At 40.7% G+C, this 19,926-nt stretch overlaps 1 pseudogene; it reads left to right on the top strand.

The window, feature by feature from the left end:
- The first annotated feature begins 9,991 nt into the window (after positions 1–9,991).
- The window catches only part of LOC117033708 (U3 small nucleolar RNA-associated protein 6 homolog), a 30,891-nt pseudogene continuing 20,956 nt past the window's right edge, over positions 9,992–19,926 (top strand).

Genomic DNA, 19,926 nt, shown 5'->3' with positions numbered 1-19,926 from the left:
GAATCAGCAATTATATACAAACAGAACTGAGGAATCTACTAAAGATTCCCCAAATCTCTCTAGGACCCTGATGACTTTGCAAAGGAATTTGAATTAAGTGTTAGAACGAACTTATGATCCTGGCTTTTCTGATTTATTCCAATTAATGCACCTACTGGTTTTTGAGAGCAAAGCAACAGAATTACTAAATAAGGTTTGCTTCGGAAGCTCCTGTAGAAGAATCTGCTTTTATTGTAAAAAGACAAGTCATCTCAAGGATTGTGGAAAACTAAAATAGGATTTAGAAAAAGAAAGGAAATAGAAGCAAGTATACAGCTGCTCCAAGGACTATGAGAGCATTTCCCTTTCTTACTAACACTGGGTCTACTTTATCTGTTAACACCATTCGGCTAAGTTGTCCTCTCCCTTGGAGTAAAGCTTCTGTACAAATGGTAGGGACATCTAATCAACCAATGTCTGTTTAAATCAGAACCTGTTCCTCTCTAGCTAGGAAATGTTAAGGGGCAACATATATTTTTACTATTCAAATCTACCGCAACTCACCTGATAATGTGAGACTTTCTAACCAATGATGCTCCCAGAAGGGTGAAATGTATTTAGGACTAAAGGAATCAGATTGGGAAAATAATGATTTTAAAAGAAACTACATGAGAGGAGACCAGTCTTGAGAGTGATTGTTTGTTGCATGATGTTCCAATACAACTTTAGGCATTTTCCAGTACAGACATTGGCAAAATTAAGTCAGCCACTCCTATTTAAATATCTATTGATAATACTTTGCCTCTACATAATATTTGCCAATATATTTTAAGGCCTGATGCACTAGCTGGAACTAACCCATTATGCAAGATTACCTTTCAAAGGAGGGGGTTATAAGATAATTTCATGTGTGAGTGCCTATAATTCTCCTATCCTTCCAGTAAAAAAAACCCAATGGGAAAGAATGGAGATTTGCACAGGATCTCAGAGCTATAAATAGATATCCTATAGTTCCAAATCCACATACCCTATTATTAGCTATCCCTGTGTGTACTGACAATGTATTTCAGTGATAGATTTGTACAGCACCTTTTTCAGCATTCCTGTAAAAAAAAAAAAAAAAAAAAAAAAAAAACAGGAAATACCCCTTTGCTTTTCCACCTGGGAAGATCAAAGTTTACTTGGACAACAATGCTCTAGAGTTATACAGAGTCCCACCTATTTCTCTCAGATAGTAAAAGCTGATTTGAATGATGTTGAATTTCCCAGAAATTCTACTCTAATCCAATATGTGGATGATTTACTCTTATGCTCTAGGATATATTAGATCCCTAAGAGGACACAACTTACCTATTACAATAGCTAGTCCTAAAAGACATAGCAGCATCTCAAAGGACAAGCTTTGATTTTGTTTACACCAAGTATAATACCTTGGTTTTCTAATATCTAAAGATAGGCTACTAATAAACCCTGAAAGACTTAGAGGAATAATATCTTTTCCTCTTCCAAGAACAAAAACAAAAACAGCTTAAAGGATTTCTGGATCTGGCTAGATGCTGTCTCAATTAGGTTCTAAATTTTTCATTAAGACCCAGCCTCTATATATCTCATTAAAATCACATCAATCTGATCTATTTCAATGGAACCCTAAAGGGAAACAAGCTGAAGAAGCTCTAGACAATTAAACTCAGAAGTTAAAGGGATCTCTCCCTGCCTGACAGTCATCTCTGCTACAGTTGTGTTATGCAAACAAGCAGAGAGATAGTTATAGGCACTCCTTTATTTATGTTATTCATTCTGTTGAAGCCTTACTGAACTCTCATCACACTCAACACTTTTCTGTCAATTGACTGGCTTCTTATAAAGTACTCTTGCTTTCTGCGCTTAAATTACTTTAAGTCAATGTAACAGTCTTAACCCAGCAACTTTATTACCCTCTTTACAGGATGAAGACATCCACGATTGTGTTTTGCTTACTGACTGCCTTCTTGTTCTTAGAAATGATTTATAGGAAACCCTTACTGATAATGCTGACTCTTATCTGAAAGATGAACAGGGACATTACCAAGCTAGATATGCAATAAATTCCATGGTAAACATAAATTAAAGTTTCTTATTTAACTGAATAAGATCTGCCAACAAGCTGAATTAATTGTTCTAATAGGAGCCTATAAATGAGCCAAAGATCAAATAGCCAATATTTACACTGATAATTGCTATACCTTTGGTATAGCTCACAACTTCAAAATGTTGTAGAAGTGAGGCTTCTTGACTTTCTCAAGGCAGCCCATAAAGAATGGAAAACAGGTTGCAGAATTTAAATTAGATGTCATACAGCAACCAAAACAATTGGCAATTACCAAAATTCTAGGACATTCTAAGGTTGCCACTATGGAAGCAAAGTAAAATAATTTAGCTGATGCTGCAGCCAGACCAGCAGCAATAAACAGCCAAATTATCCAGACTTAAGAATGTTTCTTCTCCCTATTAAATCAATAAACGTCTCTTTTACAGTTCCAATGGACAGCTGCAGAAGGATAAAAGAAAATATGGCAGCACAAGGGAGAAGCTACGACCCAAACAGATATAGCTTAGCATGTACCTAAGCTAACACATTGGGGTCTTGGAAAGATGATTTCATGGAGTAAAAAATATTATTAGAAACCTACTACTGTAGCTCATAACGTGTATAACAGATGTTTTAATTGTCCAAAATATAACCCTGGAAAATCACTCCATGTGTCCTAAGGACTTTTCCCATTTCCTTTAGGTCCATCTGAGGCATGGTAATTGGATTTTATCCAAATGCCACTATCTCAAGGATACAAATATGTGTTAGTCATGATTTGTATGTTGTCTCACTGGGTTGAGATATTCTCTTGCAGGAGAGCAACAGCCTGATAGTAGCTAAACTATTAAAAAAAAATATCCCCAATTGAAGAATTCCCTATGAGTTACATAGTAACTGAGGGACTCATTTCACTGGGCCAATAATACAATCTATTTGTAATATTTGGCTTATTTGACAGCATTTTCATTGTGCTTATCACCCCAGTCCTCTGGATTGGTGGAATATACAAACAGTAAAATTAAAACTGAACTAGGTAAAATTTCAGAAGCTTTTAATCATCCTTGGCCAAAAGCTCTCCTCATAGTGCTTCTCAACCTAAAATATACTCCTTTTGGTAAACACAGGCTTTCACCTCATTTGTCATTGTTCACCCCATGTGAAGAGACATATGAACCAAGTTACTAAAAGGAGACATTCTACATCATTTTCAAAAACATCAATTATCCTAAAGAAATTAAAAAATTAGAAACTGATTCACTTCAGTGTGCTCTGAGAGATGAAAATTTCAAACACCATGACTCACAACCAAGAAATTGTGTCCACTAAGCAAGACGTCAATTAAAGACTCCAACATTGAATTGGAAAGGCATGTGCAAAAGAATGAAACTGGACTGCTGTCTGTCACCATTTACCAAAATTAATTCAAAATGGATCAAAGACTTAAGCATGAGACCTGAAACAATAAACTGCATAGAAGAAAACATAGGTACTAAACTTATGGACCTTGGGTTCAAAGAACATTTCATGAATTTGACTCCAAAGGCAAGGGAAGTAAAAACTAAAATAAATGAATGGGAGTATATCAAACTTAAAAGCTTCTGCACAACAAAAGAAATCATCAACACAATAAAAAGGCAACCAACTGAATGGGAAAAGATTTTTGCAAACAGTGCCTCTGAAAAAGGGCTAATATCCAAAATATACAAGGAACTCATGCAACTCAACAACAAAAAAAACAAACAACCCAATTGAAAAATGGGCAGAGGGCCTGAAGAGACATTTCTCCAAAAAGGACATACAAATGGCAAATAGACATATGAAAAAATGCTCAAACATCACTAATCATCAGAGAAATGCAAATAAAAACCAAAATGAGGTATCACCTCACCCCAGTTAGAATGGCTATCATCAAGACAAATAGTAACAAGTGTTGGAGAGGCAGTGGAGAAAAAGGAACCGTTGATGGGAATGCAGACTGGTGCAGCCGCTATAAAAGGCAGTGTGGAGGTTCCTCAAAAAATTACGAATAGAATTACCATATGACCCAGCAATCCCTCTCCTGGGTATCTACCCAAAAAATCTGAAAACATTTATCCATAAAGACAAGTGTGCTCCAATGTTTATTGCAGCTTTATTTATAGTGGCCAAGACATGGAAACAACCAAAATGCCCTTCAATAGATGAATGGATAAAGAAGTTGTGGTATATATACACAATGGAACACTATTCGGCGGTAAGAAAAGATAAAATAGGACCATTTGTGACAACATGGATGGATCTTGAGACTATAATGCTAAGTGAAATAAGTCAGACAGAAAAAGCAGAGAACCATATGATTTCACTGATATGTGGTATATGAACCAAAAACAACAAAAGAACAAGACAAACAAATGAAACAAAAACTCATAGACAGAGACAATAGTTTAGTGGTTACCAGAGGGAAGGGGGGAGCGGGGTGGTAGATGAGGGTAAAGGGTATCAACTATATGGTGATGGAAGGAGAACTGACTCTGGGTGGTGAACACACAATGTGAGATATAGATAATGTATTACAGAATTGTACACCTGAAATCTATGTAACTTTACTAACAATTGTCACCCCAATAAACTTTAATTAAAAAATAAAAAAGACTCCAACATTGTTGGAAGGGACCAATCAGTGGATATCGAAGACTTGTGGAGGATGAGAAGGCATGGACATCAGGATTAGACAGCTATACAAGACATTGAGTAGGCCTGTATACCTACATAATTGATATTGAACTTAAAATAACCATTCGCTTGTCTTTACCTGTCCGCTAATAATATTAGTAATAATGATAGTTATACTTGTTCTTTAGGCTTTTCTCAAACCCTGTACTTACATAGCCCAAATATTAATAATTGCTGAAGGTATATAAGATAACTTTTATATTATCAATAATGTTATTTTTATGGTGTTGAAATTTAGAAGGAATATTATTGTAGAAGGAAGAAAAGGGATGTGTGTGTATTTTTGAGAGAAGTTAAAAGGAAGTAGTTTATCCTAGTAAGTTGATTATTTCTGAATGAGGAAAAGGAGACAAATTGAGGACAAGTAAACTTGTAGGTTAGTGGAAAAGAAATACTGAGAAAGGAATTTTATATATATATAAATATTAGAACCCAATTATTCTTAGCCCGTAACTCAACAAAGGCTACTAACTATATTAATTCAGATAGAAGCTGAACTAGATGTGTGTGTGTGTGTGTGTGTGTGTGTGTATTTTTTTTTTAAATGGCCCTCTATAATGGATTCTGAGGCACAGAAAATTTATTTATGATGCTCTTACTGTCCTCCTGGCCTCTAGAAATTTTTAGGTAATAACTGTAATTTACACCATTGTGTTCTTACATTCTTGGCCTATATTCAACCTTACAGTTACAGTTCTGAGTTATACAACTAGCAGAAATTAGATTACTGAATGATACTTAAGTGCTTCCAATATAAAGTAGATAGGCCATGTTAAATCAAAAAGGTGAATGGTTATATCCCCAATCTATATGGAATTCTAAATTCACCTAATTCTGGTCTATTGTATCTACCCCAACAAACAATATCTGGTATATGGGGAGGGGACATTTTTGTTGGGAAGGGTTAGAAAATTCTTGTCATACTAACTGATTTCTATTATAATGACACAAGGTTTACAGTAAATGCTATAGGAATATGGTGTAATACTGAAATCACAGGCAAATTAAGTTTGCCTAAGGTTAATGAAACCTATGATAATATTGATACTAAAAATCCAATGTATTAGGAAATTGAACTTAATCTTCCCCATGAAGTCATTTCGATGGAAACTAATTGGCTAGAAGAAAAATTAGAACTTCTAGATTATGAAATAATAGAGAGTCTTCATTCATCTGGCCAAACTTATCATAAGGTACAAATAGCAGTAGACGAGGAAGAAAAACATATTTTAGCTTAATAAAAAAAATTAAGATAATGCATGTAAAGGGTTCTTTGGTTGGCTAGGATGTTTGCTCCCCTCAGACTCATACTTATCTAATATTGGACATTTTTTTCTCCTAATCGGTGTTACTGGTTTAATACTATTGCTCTTGGTCCGAGTTTGCAAATGTTATAAGGCTGAAGATTGTATTTCCCCAGCTTCAGCTGAAACATGGAAGATGTCTCACCAGAGCAGAGCTCTCTAGCCAGAGAGGATAGAGCCGCTTCACAGGCATGCTATTTCATAATAGAGCTGTAACACTGAGTGAGGTTAGTTACCATGACTTTAGGCAGTCAGGAATTCCCTGGTAGAATGAACAAGCACAGTCAGTCATATCTTCAAGGCCATAGCCCTGAGAAACATCATTAGCACAGGACAGCTGGTTTGTTTCAAAAAACCTTCCCAAAATCCTCCTCAAGGCTTAGAATTTGATAAAAATATACCAGTAGACGTCAGCTTTTCTCCTTAGATAAATAAGAAAAAGTATAAAAACAGAAGTCTTTTGCTTTAGCTGTGGGCATCCCAGCTTCAGGTACCCCCTCCTGCTTGGAAACTGTAACTCTTTGCTTTAATAAACTATCCTCTGCTGCAAACTCTCCAGTCCATGCTTCCGTTCTTCGGTTTCACGAGACTGCAGTCCCGGTGCACATAACATAACATCAGAATCCTACATCATTTACTGGGGGCTCGCTTGGGATTGAAGACGATGTAAGCACACTGCTTCTGCTACCACTTGCCTGGCTTCAGGCCTCCATTTTAATGACTCTCTCTCAACAAAACTGGGCCTCCATCAGCCACTTGAAAGCAAATAACACGGCTGCCACTCTACAAGACACGGAGGACAGTCCTTTCAGGAGGGCTCTGGTCAATCCCCTCTGGCGCTGAGCCGGAGGAATTTTGGCCTTAGTCCAGATGCCTTTCCTCTTGCCTTCTCTCTTGTGAGGAAGGGGGGCCAAAGACGGCATGGGTGAATAACTGTGGGGACAGAGCCCCAAAAAGCAGTTTCCAGGCTCTCGCCTCACATAGAAAGGTGCTGGCGCAGGTAGTAAATGGCCGTCGACTGTGATAAAATGGCCATCAGCTGTGGCTAGTTGGCCGTCAGCTGTAACCAGTGAGCCATTAACCATGAATATAACTGCCGTGGCTAGGCTAGCAAAAAGAAAAAGGGGGGAGCTAGCAAGAAGATGATGGCTGAGTCTGCAAGCGGCACAGTGAGGGTTGAGAATTGTGTTGCTCCTGGTTCCTGTGTCTCCAACCCAGCTGCCAGTGAGAGTATAGTGGTATGACTCCCCTACCTATGGCTCCGTGGGTGTTCCTTTTTGGCCTCGCCATATCCTGCGTTCTTGTGTGGGGAGTGGGACCAGAGACCCCGCCGGACGCCCTGCATGACACATGGCGAAGTCGGCAGGATCCCCTGCACTACACATGGCGTAGCGAGCAGGGTACAGTGCTGGCCAAAGCTTTCCGAAGGGCGGTGGAGCAGTTTGTGCGTATGAACACTCAGTCTCAGGAAGACCAGGAAGAGCAGATGCCTGAGAGCTGGACCCCCGTGGAGGGGAGGGAAGACGTGGACGGTTCCCCAACCAGCATAGGCCGGAGAAAGCGAAGGTGGTTGCGGCCCTGTGGGCTGGGAAGTGCTTGCTGAGGCAGCCCGGATGCAGGACTTGTAGTCCCAGGAGGAAAGGCTTGCTGAGTCCTCCGTGGGAGCTGAGGGTGAGGTCAAGGTCATGCCTCACCCCCAGGACAACCCTGGCGAATGACTATGGACTATGGGGAATTGCCTTCCATCCCTAATTTAATGGACCACTTGACTGTTTGGGAACATACCACCATGTAATGGAACTGGCGGATATTTGCTTTTGTGTCTTGACCGGCCACCATTGAGAATATGTAAGCACCTTGACTGTGAGCCGCTGTTGTTCCAGCACGGTACCCTGAGAGGCCCAGAGAGAGTGGCAGTGCCCTGAGAGCCCTGGCTGTGTCCAGAAAGTCTGGCTGTGCCCAGAGAGAGTGGCAGTGCCCTGAGAGGTCCTTGTGTGCCCGGGGAGACTAGTGGTACCCTAAGAAGTCCAGGAAGTCTGACTGTGCCCAGAAGTACTGGTGGTGCCCTGAGAAACCCTGGCTGTGCCCGGGGAGACCAGTGGTACCCTAAGAAGTCCAGGAAGTCTGGCTGTGCCCAGAAGTACTGGTGGTGCCCTGAGAAACCCTGGCTGTGTCCAGGGAGACCAGTGGTACCCTAAGAAGTCCAGGAAGTCTGGCTGTGCCCAGAAGTACTGGTGGTGTCCTGAGAAACCCTGGCTGTGCCCGGGGAGACCAGTGGTACCCTAAGAAGTCCAGGAAGTCTGGCTGTGCCCAGAAGTACTGGTGGTGCCCTGAGAAACCCTGGCTGTGCCCGGGGAGACTAGTGGTACCCTAAGAAGTCCAGGAACTCTGGCTGTGCCCAGAAGTACTGATGGTGCCCTGAGAAACCCTGGCTGTGACCAGAGAGCTTGGCTGTGTCCAGGAAATAGCATTCACCTCCAGGCTCTTCGCACAGGGCCCCTCGCGGAAGACGCTTGTTGCGTAGATTGTGAGGCGAGACCATGTAGGGGTGGAGTGTGGGGACAGAGCCCCAAAAAGCAGTTTCCAGGCTCTCGCCTCACATAGAAAGGTGCTGGCTCAGGTAGTAAATGGCCGTCGACTGTGATAAAATGGCCATCAGCTGTGGCTAGTTGGCCGTCAGCTGTAACCAGTGAGCCATTAACCATGAATATAACTGCCGTGGCTAGGCTAGCAAAAAGAAAAAGGGGGGGGCTAGCAAGAAGATGGTGGCTGAGTCTGCAAGCGGCACAGTGAGGGTTGAGAATTGTGTTGCTCCTGGTTCCTGTGTCTCCAACCCAGCTGCCAGTGAGAGTATAGTGGTATGACTCCCCTACCTATGGCTCCGTGGGTGTTCCTTTTTGGCCTCGCCATATCCTGCGTTCTTGTGTGGGGAGCGGGACCAGAGACCCCGCCTGACACCCCGCACGACAATAACTCTTGGCAGCAATTGAAGGGCTCTGTCCACAACTACTCTGCAGTGGGTCCAGAAGGCTCCCTGGGTTCTCCCCTAGCCCGACTGCCCAGTAGGATGCCATTTGGAGGCTCTTCCCCCCACCCCCCGCTACTTTCTCGTGTTCCTCTGCTGCCTTTTTTTCCTTTCTGTAAGGAGGCTGAATACTGGCACGTGGCCAGGATAATGGGCCTTTACAGACAACTGAGGGGCTCTGGTCACAGCTACTCTGCAGTGGGTCCCAAAGGTCTTCTTGGTCTCTTCCTAGCCCAACCGCCCATAAAGGTTGTATAACTCCTCCATCAATACTGCTCTTTTTCATCCTGTCACCATCTCTCCTCAGCTCTTAAACTTCTTGCACATACGGAACTTCTGACCATTTGCCCTCCCATCGGCAAAACAGATCTAGCTGTATGATAGTATTGTAGTTAATACTTCCCTCCGAAGGCCAAGTTTCCCCGTCTTCTAATTTGTATTGAGGCCAAACCTCAGAGCAAAAGAAGACCAGACACCACTTCTTCAGAGTCTGAGGGTCATTTGTCCCAATGTTTAAGATGTAATTCAGGCAGGTGAAGACGCGTGAGGGCTGAGTGCCCATCTGAAAGGGAGGGAGAAAAGAAAGGCGTCCCTTTGCAATTCATTTCCCAACAACCTTTTCTAGGGCGTCCCCCAGAAGCCTGGGCCAAAGAGACTGTACAACTGGTTCCGAGGCGTGTGGGGAGACAGGGAGCGCCAGGGTTAGTGTGCTTACGTGGGCTGCCTGGCCCGTGTCCCTTGTGGGTGCCTACCCAAATCCATGTGTGTCCCATATATGCAGGCTTTTTTGCTTTAAGGGACATCCCAGACCTCTGCCAAAAGTGTAAGGTTGATCCAGCTCTTTTGGCTGTGATTTCTTTTCTCCCTCCTCTAAAGGAGACCCATGCAAAGGAACTTCCAATGGGACCCTCCTCTCCAGCAGAGGCCCCCTCAGTAGACACCCAGTCAGAGGACCGCCCCAAAACTCTGTACCCTGCCCTTCCTCCTGAGCCAGTTCCTACCCTGGCTCCCTCTTGTTGCCCTCCATATCCAGGACTTCCTGCACAAAAGTGCCGCCAGCTAGGAGCAAAACTCCTTCCCTTACAGGAGATGCCAGGAGAATTTGGGCCTGTCAGGGTTCAAGTCCCTTTCTCCCTGCAGGATTTCAGACAAATAAAGGGAGATCTAGGGAAGTTTTCAGATGACCCTGATAAATATATAGTAGCTTTCCAGAACTTAACCCAGGTCTTTGACCTCTCTTGGAAAGATGTCATGTTATTCTTAAATCAGACTCTCACTAATTCTGAGAAACAAGCAGCCTTACAAGCTGCCAAAAACTTTAAAGATAATCAGTTCCTAGCATATTGTGATGAACAGGCAGAACAAGACCCCACTCAGGAGCCTTTCCCTACAGGCAAGCAGTACCCGCTATAGATCCACATGGGATCCTGATACAAACATGGGAAATTAGCAGAGGAAGCACTTTCTAGCATGCATTCTAGAAGGACTGAGGAGAACTAGGACCAAACCCATCAATTATTCAAAGCTGTCTGCTATTAGCCAAAATTCAGAAGAAAACCCCTCAGCCTTTTTCGAAAGGCTCAGGGAGGCCTTGATTAAATACACTCCTGTTGGGCCAAACACCCTCAAAGGGGAAATTCTCTAAAAGACAAATTTATAACTCAGGCTGCCTCAGATATCTGCAGGAAATTACAAAAATTTGCTATTGGCCCCGAAGGCACCTTGGACCAATTCCTCAAGGTGGCCAACACCATCTTTTACAATCAGGACCAGGAGGAAGCCCAGGACAAGGAGAGGAAAATAAGAAAAAAGGCAGAAGTATTGGTGGCTGCCTTAAAGGCTACTCTCTAACAGGGTACCCAGGGAAAATCTTACTGCCACCATTGCAGACAGTCCAGTCACGGGCGAAGGGAATGCCCACTGCAACTGGAGCCGACCTGGAAACCTCCACAGCCATGTCCCATCTGTAAAGGGGATCACTGGAAGTCAGACTCCCCCCAGAGGCCCCCACCCCTGAGGCTAGCCTTGTCCAGCCAGACTCCCACTCAGTACTGATGGGGTCTGGGGCTTCTAACAGTGGCCCCTTCATCCCATCTAACCAGTGGGACTCCCGAGCCCTGGGTAACCCTGGAAGTGGAAGGAAAATCTATTGATTTCCTTCTCGACACAGGAGCCACCTTCTCCATCCTCCTCTCCTGTAGCGGACCAGCCGTTACGAGTCGAACAGTTCCTGACAAGGGAATGAAAAAGAGACACTCACACAATTGATGATGCGGCCGGTCTTCAGTGATCCTGAAGCGCGGAGTTTACTTTCCTTTACCAATATATACCACCTGTGTACGTGCAGCTTAACAATCACGAGTGAGCATTTCCTCATTGAAAGTAAAATTTGCAACTTTTACATATGAACTACAGACTCACTGAAACTCTCCCAAAGTCATTATGTCAAGGACAAAGCCCACCAATTACCCTGATAATCATCAGTGATCTGTGTCCGGGAACTGGCTGTTCCCACCTCATTCCTTAGCAGCTTGCAAGCACCCTCCAGGTGTAAGCAGAGACAACGCCTTAAGAGCTAAAACTGAGCCAGTCTGCAAGGTTACAGAATAAACAAGAAATCATGGCTCCCCACACTCTCAACCCAGGGACCCTCTCTAGCCGACACGTTACTGTCCGCAGAGTAATGGGCAAGCCAATTACTAAGTATTTTTCCCAGCCTTTAGGCTGCATGTGGGGTGACATAATGTTCTCACATTTTTTCTGAATCATACCAGAAAGCCCCACCCCACTATTGGGAAGAGACATCATGACTGAGATGGGAACTATTATACTCTTAGCCCCAGGAAGTATTCCTAGCTGCCTCCCAGTAATGGAAGGCAACATCAACCCTGATGTTTGGGCCTCACAGTGGGTAATTGGTTGTGCCTTAATGGCTACTCCGGTCCACATTCATCTTAAGGACCTCACTCTATTTCCTTGCCAGAAACAATACCCTCTAAAACCCAAGGCACGGAAAGGACTAATACCAATCATTAACAATCTCAAATGACAAGGACTTCTTAGAGAATGCAGTAGTCCTTGCAATACCCCCCATCTTAGGAATTCCCAAGCCAAGTAGGGAATAGAGACTAGTTCAAGACCTCCGAGTCATCAGCGAGGCAGTTATTCCTATACACCCTATAGTTCCAAATCCTTACACGCTCTTAGCCCAAAGATCTGAAACTGCCAGATAGTTCATGATGTTTGATCTAAAAGATGCCTTTATCTGCATACCCATGCACTTTGATGCACAATATCTCTTTGCCTTTGAGGACCCTGAAAGCCACACTTCATAGCTCACCTGGATAGTCCTCCCCCAGGGGTTTAGAAATAGCCCCCACCTCTTTAGACAGGCTCTCTCTAAAGACTTACCAGAATTCTCTCATGAGAGTTGTACTCTCTTACAATATGTTGATAATCTCTTATTGTATGATCCATCTGAAGACCTCATCAGCCAAGGCACCACTGCTCTTCTAAAGTGTCTAGCCTCTAAGGGCTACAAAGTTTCCAAGACCAAGGCTCAAGTGTGTCAGACTTCTGTCAAATACCTTGGGCTAATTATCTCTGAAGGCACTAGGGCCCTGCGAGAAGATAAGATTCTTCCCATCTCTTCATATCCCCTTCCTAAAACCCTTAAACAACTAAGGGGCTTCCTAGGCATCACTGCTGCCTATGGATCCCGGCATATGGAGAAATTGCTTGCCCTCTCTATCAATTGATCAAAGACACCCAGATTGCAAATACCCACCTGTTACTTTGGAACCCAGAGGCAGAACAGGCTTTCAGCCTTTTAAAACAAGCACTACTAAGTGCCCCAGCCTTAAGCCATCCCACTGGAAAATCCTTTCGCTTATATGTAACAGAGAAAAAAAGGAATGGCTTTAGGAGTCCTAACGCAGCCAGGGGACCCTCACAGAAGCCAGTGGGCTATGTAAGTAAGGAACTGGATCGTGTAGCACACGGCTGGCCAGCTTGCCTCCAGGCTGTAGCTGCGGCTGCTCTTCTGCTTCCTGAAGCTACCAAGCTCTCAATGGGGCAAGACTTAACCATTTTTGCTGCACACCACATTCAAGGGCTTTTAAATGCTGATAATAGTTACTGGCTAACGGGTAGCCACCTCCTGTGGTATCAAGCCCTCTTATTAGAAGGTGCTATAATCCAAATACGGACCTGCCCCACCCTCAACCTGGCTACATTCCTCCCTGAGACAGGAAGAATTAACTCATAACTGCCAATAAGTCTTAATGCAAACCTATGCTGCTAGAGCAGATTTACAAGAAGTACCCCTAGACAACCCAGATTTGATGCTTTTCACTGATGGGAGCTCTTTTATAGAAAATAACGTGGTAACTTAAGATTTTGGTTTTGCTAAGTTTTATTGAATATGAAATTTATTAACTACCTAGGTGTTTCAAAATAACAAAATACTATAATATCAATTATTGGATAAGTCTGAGTTTATCTATTTCTAGCTTCTTGTCATAGGAAATGGTATGTGTTTTCAAGAAAGATATAAGGTATAGAAATACACTTTTGAAGGAACTAAAAAAAAAAAGTAGTTTGTCCTAAAGATGATTATTTCTAAATAAGTGAGAAGAGACAATTTAAGAGGGACTGGAAAAGTCGTAAAAGGTTTGTAAAAAATCTTGAGAGTTTTATGTATAGTTCAAGATAGCCCTATACCCTTCCAAAAAGATGAAAATATATGGTTTATTTAGCCAAACATATAATAAATATGTCAGACTTTTGTCTCACTGGAGGAAACTATGTAGAGCAAACTTTCACCTCCTGTCTGGTAGGGGTCTGCAACCCCTTAAATTATATAAAAAAAATTATACCATCTTTCAGTTTATTGATAAACCCATATCTTATTCCGATATCTACAATTAGGGTCCCATCAGTACCCAAAAGAACATGGCCATGTTTTCCCTGCAGATGAGAGCTGTAACTCTGGCTGACCAATGTGTCAATTTCATTGGCTGCTCCAACCAGTGTTTTAATTTTTCAACCAGTAGCAGCTTAAGCTGTAGCTCTACTACTTCTATGAGTTTGACAACATGTCAAATTGCTGGCTGGATGGTTTGTCATTTGTGAGAAGATTGCCTACTCTTATGTCCCAACTGAGAGCACTGGGAGGCCCTGCTCTCTCGGAAGATTAACTGTCTTTTTACCCCAAAGTCTCATCAGATTAAACATCGCAGAGAACTTTCTTTGAATCCCAGCTGCAACAGTAATATGCATTTATTTAGCTCAGCTAAATATGTATCCTTATCTCTTTTTGTAGTACCTACTATGACCATTGCCTTAAATGTAGAGATTAGTCACATAGCTTGCTCAATGGCAAAGGCCCTAAACATCACTTCACAGGCTATCCATGCCATGGGACATGGTTTAGGACAGTTCAGAGAAGCAGTTCTCAAAAACAGAGTTACCATAGATTACCTACTTCTCAAACACTATCAAGGATATGAAAATTTTAAAGGACTATGCTGTTTCAATCTTTCTGATAATTCACAGTTAACTGAAAATAAAGTTTAACAAGTTCATAATATAGTTCCCAACAATAAATGAAAAACACGATTCGTCAGCTTGGATTTGTCCTTCCTTTCTTCTTGGCTTCCTAGTTTAGCGGTACTGAAAGAAACTTTTCTCATTTTTCTTTTGTTCATTATTATAGGGATTACCTCGTACTATTGCCTACAATGCATCTCAGCTTACACACCACCTAATCGTTAGCTACGATGGCCTACATGACAACAACATTCTCACCTGGACTCGTTCATCTAACGGGGACCTTTAGAAAGACCTCTGGATAAGCCTGGTCTCTCTACATCCCTCCTCAGCCTGAAGTAGCCAGAGCGGTTATCGCCCCCACTTCCTAACGGCAGTTAGGGTTTCGTCTTCAAAGGGGGAATTGAGGCAGGTTAGTTCACATGACTTCACGCAATCAGGAAATCCCTGGTAGAATGAACAAGCACAGTCATATCTTCAAGGCCGTAGCCCTGAGAAACATCATTAGCACAGGACAGCTGGTTTGTTTCAAAAAGTCCTGTTCAAAAAGTCCTGGTTTGTTTTAAATATCCTTCTCAGAAGCCTCCTCAAGGCTGAGAATTTGATAAATAGGACCAGTAGGCGTAAGCTTTTCTCTTTAGATACATAAGAAAAAGTATAAAAACAGAAGTCTTTTGCTTTAGCTGTGGGCATCCCAGTTTCATGTACCCCCTCCCACTCGGGAGCTATGATTCTTTTCTTTAATAAACTATCCTCTGCTGCAGCCTCTCCAGTCCATGCTTCCATTCTTTGTTTTCACGAGACTACGATCCTGGTGCACATAACATAACATCAGAATCCTACATCAACACTGTCAGGCTGTTCCACAGCCATTCTCTTCTCACAGCCATGCTGTATCACAATTGAGCTGTTTGCACTGAATAAAGTTTCCTTCTTTACTGCATCCCAAATTGGGGATTCCTGTTTGCATGAAATTGGCACCAACAACCATCAGTTGACACTCCTAAAGGAATACTTTTTGGGTTTCTGCCTAAATCATTGTTTCCATAATAATTCTTTTGGCTCTTAAACACTTGTTACCTCTTACTTTGTCCTTTAAGTTTTAGGTTAACAAAGGCCATAACACCACAGCTCGGAAGAAAGAAACAACTAAGTAATTGATGAAAATGCCTTCTCTTGAAAAGGATATAGCAGTGGAAACAGAAGAGAGAGTAATGATTGAGTATCATATAACACAGAAAATTAAAGACTCATGTTCAATGTTAAAGAATGTCGACATAAATGTCCAAACCTGTAAAGAATTTTCATAAGAGTTTATTTGAGCCAAACTGATGATTTATGCTGGGAAGCAAGATCTCAAATGCTCCCAAGAATAACAGTTTGCAGTTCCTTATATGCATTTTGAATTAAGTAGGGAAATTAAGGAAGATTACATGAAGGTGGGATAAAGCAAGGTGGGGATTGGATTATAGGATAGTTAACAAGATTATGTGCTCTCTTGAGGGTGATTACACCTTTAAGGGGCATTTCAAATGTGTGTTAACCTAGATACATAAGAGCAATGGACAGGGCTTGCTTAAAATCCTTTCACTTAAGAAGTGACAGGCCTGGGGCATGACTTCACCATGACCTGCTCAGTTAGGAATTTATGGTTTATTACAAGATGTCAGAGTGCCTGAAAAGTATCAGAGTTGAGAGAGAAAACAGAAATGTGCAAGTGATTAGACACAAAAGAGAAGAAGAAAGATCTAGAGGGCTGGTCCAGGAGATACAATCTGTGCATAATAAGAATACCTGAAACAGAGCACAAAGCAAATGAAGCTGAAACAATAATTAAGGAGCTAACTGAAGAAAATTTTCTGGAGTTGAACAACAAGCTAGATCCACAAAAGAAAATGATCACAGGGTAGTGTTAAAATTTAACAAAAAGAAAGTCACATCTAGACATATCCTGGTGACATTTTTAAATTGGAAGGACAAAGAAAAAATTCTGCAAGAATCCAGACAGAGAAAGCAGGTTACCTATAAAAGGGTAAAAGTCAGGCTGACTTCACCTTTTTCTCTTGCAACTTTAAATGCAGAAGACAATGGAACATTATCTAGAGAGTTTAAAGGGAAAATGATTTTTAATCAAGAATTATATACCAGGACAAGTTATAATTTTTGTACGATGGCAACTGGGAGACATTCACAGATATACAGGGGTTAAATGTATATAACCCAAGTATCATACAGAGAAATTTACTAAATAATTTATTGTAGCCAATAAAGAACAGGAATTAAAATAACTCAAAAGTATGAAAACAGAGTTAAACAGCATTAAGATTAAATTGTTATATGTAGGGCTATAAAATTAAATGCAAAATTAGATTTGTAATTTGAGTATAAAATTCAAGTTTATGCGGTTATTAAACTGAAAAGTCATGTTAAATGTTCGATATATAGAGCAAATAAATACTCTTATTTTTAGCATTTAGTCTAGATAAAAATACGCCTGTTCTTAATCTAAACATAAGTAAAATAAAAGGGCTTTATCATTGTCAAGAGGACACATAGAAAAAAGGCATTTCAAATGTTAATCTGACAAAATGGGACAATTTTATTTCCCTTATTTTTAATTATAGAGCAAGGAAAGTAGCAATATTAGTACTGCAATATTAGTACTCTTAGCGTAAAAAGAAAATTTCCAAATCACTGATTGGAGAGTTGATGGATTGAAACGTTGTTTTACATCTTGCCTACGGAAAATGAATAGTCATTGCTTCATGTAGTAGTTCCTTACAAGTAAATTTAACATTGAGATGATACAGATTAAAATATAAAATACATTCTATTTTTTTGTATTTAGTAAAGTATGAAAACCAATAACACAGCAAGGAAGCATTGCAATTAGCATAAAATAGTTTGACAGAAATACCGATAAGTTATCACTCTCACAAACTGGTTAAATATTCCTATTAAAAATATTCAAATTGGGTCAAAAATCTGTCTCTAACCCTAGATACTTACATTTGTACAAAGAATAAAAGAGTTTAAAGGTAATAGAAACCACAAGTCATAGAAATAGGGAGCAACATTTTTACTAGACAGAATTCAAGCTATAACAAATTATAAAACATACAGTACAGGATGTAACATTAAGATGTAAATAACAGGGCATTCATATATAAAATAAATGATACTTTTATATTAGCAGTAGGTTTACTGATGTATACATATGTTAAAAAGTTGTACATTTAAAGTTAGTATGTTTTCTGTACTTTAATAAAGTCATCCTTAAAGAGAATACATACAGCAAAAACTGTTTTGGACTCTGACTTCAACACTTACTGTTTTTAATAAGCCAAGTAAATGAAAAGTTGAGATAGTTAAGGAGTAGTTAAATAGTTAAGAGGTAGGTGTGTGTATATAATATATATTACTTTAATATTTCATTTGCATTTGTTAAACGAAGGCTTTGAGGATGAAAGTTTTTCTGAAAGAAAGGGTTTATTGAGGCATACGCTAGCCAGAAAAATAACCAGGTCCTGGAGCATGCAAACTAAACCACCAGAAGTAGGACTAGGTGGAAAAGACAAGAATGTCTGCCATCCTGGGATAGATGGGACTCTTATACAATGAGTTTGGAAAAGAAAGATGTAAGTTGTTTTGAAAGAATATACATTGGCTATAGATAAAGGGGGAGGCGAAGGGTAAAGTAGGGACAGTTCTGGGATACGTGCACAGTCCGTAAGGAAGAAGGATTGCTTTGTCTGGGTTGATTGTAGGCAACAGCCTGGAAAGCTCATGCATGAGCAGGATGCAGTGGCATCTGGTGATTGACTGTTCCTTATAGATATGAGCCAAAATAGCTGCCTGGAAGTTGATTCAAAGATTCAACATATATTCAGGGATATGAACAGTCTTTTGTTGGTTTTGGTCCATGGCTCTGTTAACTGATTAACCTCTGTTGTCTCTCCCTTCCTCCCTCCAGCCTGCTGTAATTTAATTTAAGACACCTTAGAATTTTTCCTCATCATTTTCTTCTTGTCATTAATATCTTCAATAGAAAGCATCACTGATGAATATCTGCATGATTTTAATTATGCTTAAATGGCCCTTTTATATTCAAGGCATTGCCCCATGTTGCTATGTAGGCTTATTCCTAGAATGTCATGTCTCACGGAGGAGGGAAGTCCACATCAGGTGATAAGATATTTTAGGCCAATTGTGGGCAATAAGGAGCTAGAGAAAGAGCGAGAGCGTCATTAGTCAACTGCGAGAGCGAGAGCAAGAGTGTCGTTAGTCAACCACAAACAAGGATTTTTTTTTTTTAAGTATAGCTTCTTCTGGAAAGGTATAGGTGGCTAGTTCAATTTGTTGAGCAAGCATAATATTAGCTGGAGTTTGGTTCATGGATTTACATAATTGGGAGAAGCAACATGTATAATATTTAATATGTATAACAATAAAAAATAGAATTATTAAACCAACTTGTAATATTTTTTCCTAAATAATGAGCCTATACCCAACTAAAAAGGTTGCTGAACAGATTAAATCCCGGTTTCTCAGTAGAGACTTGTTGGAGCCAGATGGCTTCTTTTTTGATACTTTCTAAATGGGTTTATACTTCAGGAGAGGTGTTTATATTTATATAACAAGATATATTAATTACCATACATAGTCTCCTTGTTCTGCTTAATATATATTCTAGAACAATTAGGTTATCTAATATGACCTTAGCTAAAAGTCAGTAGCCTTTTATTGTGCTGCAGTGGAGGTGGCAATACGAGTGATGTTACCTAATGTAATGGAGAGATTCCTAATCAGGAGTTCATGAGATGCAACACTCCACCATAAAACAAAAGTTCTCATACAAGAGTGGATTGTAGCACCCTCTTGGTTTCCAGGTAGATATCCAGTAGTTTCAAGGGATTATGAAATTCTGAGTAAGGAATTATTTCCATGCCTGATAAGGTAACTGTCAAAATGAAAATATATACCTTCCAATGACAATAATGACATAAAATAAGCAATCGAGAATACAACAGAATTGACCAGCTGGGTGTAGCATAATCAGAATTATCAGTACTCCAAGAAGATTACTATGGTAACTGTAAAATAATCATAAGAATTATGCATAGCAATTTTCAATATTTAAGATTTTACCAGGTCTGGTCCAGACTCTTAGGAAGAAGCAGTTTACTTCGAAATGTCAATGGCTTCTCCTGGATGGATGAAAACTGGGGTCAGAAATGGGTGTGCTGGGCCATTCAGGTGGATTGGCCTTTTTTTAAGGTGGGAAA

The sequence above is a fragment of the Rhinolophus ferrumequinum genome, chromosome 14, assembly GCF_004115265.2.
Source record: "Rhinolophus ferrumequinum isolate MPI-CBG mRhiFer1 chromosome 14, mRhiFer1_v1.p, whole genome shotgun sequence".
Taxonomy (NCBI): Eukaryota; Metazoa; Chordata; class Mammalia; order Chiroptera; family Rhinolophidae; genus Rhinolophus; species Rhinolophus ferrumequinum.
The sequence above is the reverse complement of the archived record's forward strand: the minus strand, read 5'-3'. Positions and strand labels throughout refer to the sequence as shown.